The sequence below is a fragment of the Caenorhabditis briggsae genome (genome assembly GCF_000004555.2).
Source record: "Caenorhabditis briggsae complete genome, chrI, whole genome shotgun sequence".
Taxonomy (NCBI): Eukaryota; Metazoa; Nematoda; class Chromadorea; order Rhabditida; family Rhabditidae; genus Caenorhabditis; species Caenorhabditis briggsae.
Window position 1 is genome coordinate 10917605 of NC_013489.2, and position 3031 is coordinate 10920635.

Here is a 3031-nt window from a genome sequence, read left to right on the forward strand (position 1 = left end):
CCAAAACTCGATGAAAACTTCCAAAATTTTGGATTAAATTATTTCAGACGCACAAATTGTATAATAATGCAAAAGTCATTGATTCCACTTCTTTTCATTCCGACGACAGCCGTCCGAGGCTTAGGAAAGGAGCCTACAGCGGCACGGTGACACGAGGGCATTACTTCCGGATGATAATTTTTTAATCGAAGGCAACAAGATCAACCGAAATCACGTTATACTATTTAAGGCGACTACATATGTTTGTCAGTGAAGAAAACTCCCATATAAAGCTTCGCATTCCGATTCGGTCAGGATCTTCGATGGAAACACGGAAAATTGCGAAAAATCCGTTGTTTTCCCCGATTTCCGAACCAAATTCAACTATGAAACCAATCTAAGTAATCAGGATGTTTCTTAACTTGAATTCTACTTGAAAAGTTCATATACGGTGTTCCAACGAGATTGTGCCACGTTTTACTGTACCAAACACACCCAAGGGAGGCTCAAACTCAATTTTCCGGAGTTGAACTAGGCACAAGACAGGATCCCTTTCTCCTGAGACCTGAATCCAATAAATTATTCAATCTGAGGATGTTGGACCTAGATAGTTTACTCATGAAATTAACAAGCTTTCATCTATCTGGAGATCAGCCTTCAGAAGATATGGGTACTAATAGGTCAAAACTACCACCGTGCCGCCATAGGCTCTTTTCCGAAGCCTCTGACGGCTGTCGTCGGAATGAAGTGGAATCAATTGCATTATTATAAATTTTGTGCGTCTGAAATTACTTGATCCAAAATTTTGGAAGTTTTCATCGAGTTTTGGGAAAGTTATGAAGGCTTGAATACCGTTGCAGTAATTAAAAGCCACCCTGTATATTGAGTCTAGATTGAAAGTTAGAGTAGCTCTCTTCTATTACAGGTTTTACGGTACCCAAAGAATATCAATTCTTGAAAACAGTAAAAACATGAAACTGAACATTTGAAAAATTTTGGTTTTCTGGACTCTGTTTCCTTTTTTTTCTGTTTCAAATAGTTCGTTTGAGTACAAACAAATTTTGAAAAGGTTACTTGACATTTGATTGTAAGGAGATCTAAGATAATCCAGTTATCTCGAAAACGATTTTTCAAGATACAATTTTCTGTTTCAGGCGGTTTGTAAGTTATTCGACAAAGTGCTCGGTTGATTCACACGAGATATACTTGTAAAATTCCGGCCCACCAAAGCCCGGGCCTGAGGAAAATTTCAAGCCCCGGGCCCGGCCCGGAAGGCCCGGTAGCAAAAATTTTGTCATTTTGAACCGAATTTTGAGCTCTCAATACAATTTTCTATTTTTTTTTGTGCTTTTTGGATTGTTTGTCTGTTTGATCAAAAACATAAAAAACTCGAAAAAAATCACATAAGGGTGTTCCCTTATGTGTTTTTTGAAATTTTCGAAACTTGTGGAATGACAGGCCCGTCGGGCCGGGCCGTGCCTCCGAAATTCGGGAAAAAGCCCGGCCCGGCCCGGCACGTTACAGGTATGCACGAGATTATTTTTTCAAAACGAAACGGAAGCCTGAAAACAGTTTTTGGCGGAAGGCGGAGAAAAATTATACAAACGGCGGAAAAAAATATATAATTTCAAAACTCATGTGAATTTCCTAATTTATTTTTACGAACAGTTCGAATCCTTTCAATGATGTCTCAAAAAATCTAGAGATGATTTTAAAAAAAGGATTTGAATCCATCATATTTGTTTGTTTCCAGACAATTAAACTAAACGAACGCCTGAAATAACTCGGAAAGTTAAAATTCCGAAAGAAGATATGCATTTTGTCGATTATTATTAGCAAAAAACAATGTTCTGTTTCAAGCGTTTTAAAAATTTTTTCGAATAAAAATGTTTGGTCAATGTAGTGGTTGAATGATATGTTTTTAGAAGGAAGACTGATGACGGAAGTGATCATTTGATCTAAAAAAATTTCTTAAGCTGAAGTTGAGATTTCGGAGGTTTTTTTAGTTGGAGAACCCCATCTGTTTGTCTTTTATTGAGCCTTATACAGGCCGACAATTATAATGACAATGACAACGAGATCGATACAATGATTTCATATCAGGAACCGCTAAGACTTGGCTCAAAATTAAACAGTTAAGACGCCCTTCTATTACAAGTTTTCACGAATAATAACAATCTATGTTTGCCACATTGTCGTTAAAAATTACGAATGTAATTTATGGAATTCGGAAACAGTAAAACTTTGAGAATGTTCTGTTTCCTGGACAGTATTCTGAAAATTTTCTGTTTCAAAAAGTTATTTTGAATCTTAACATTTTTAAGAAGTTCACTCTACTTCTAATGTGGTGTTGCAACTATAAATTTTTCCGAGCAGCTCGAGAACTAGATTTTTGAAAAAAAAAACACTTTTCTGTTTCAGGTTTTTCATAAGTTTTTCAAAAAAGTTTTTGGCCAATGAGATTAGAACAGGGTTTAAAAAACGGTAGCCTGAAATTTTTTTTTGACAAAAGAGGGAAAAAATTATACGGTAAAAGTATTAGCAGTTTCAAATCTCTTGTAATTTTTCACATATAGTTTTTGATACATTCCACTTTTCCTAAACTTAAAAAAACAGACTCAAGAAAATCATGATCAATGTTTAAAAAAATTCGGGTCCATCATTTTTTTTTTCCATATAACTGTACTAAAGTAAGAACAATCGAAAGTTGCATCAGAATTACAGAACTCTCAATTTTGATATTGAGAGCTAAATTTTTTGATTAGATCACAAACGAAAATTCTAAATGTATAAATTTCTGTTTCGGAAGGTTTATAAGTTTTTCAGAAAAATTTTTGGTTAAATAATATTCTTGGTAATTGCGAAGCTATTTGACTAAATATAGAAGATGGAATTGATACTTGCGTACTGTAACTTAAGAAAAAAATCATTAAAATCGCCTGTCTCCTCTCTTTCTTATGAGGTTATTCAGGGAGTCGGCAAAAAAGGAAAAAAAAACTCCGCGAAAACTCGGAGAGTGTTCCAATCTGGCTGAAACTTTGGGGAAAATTGG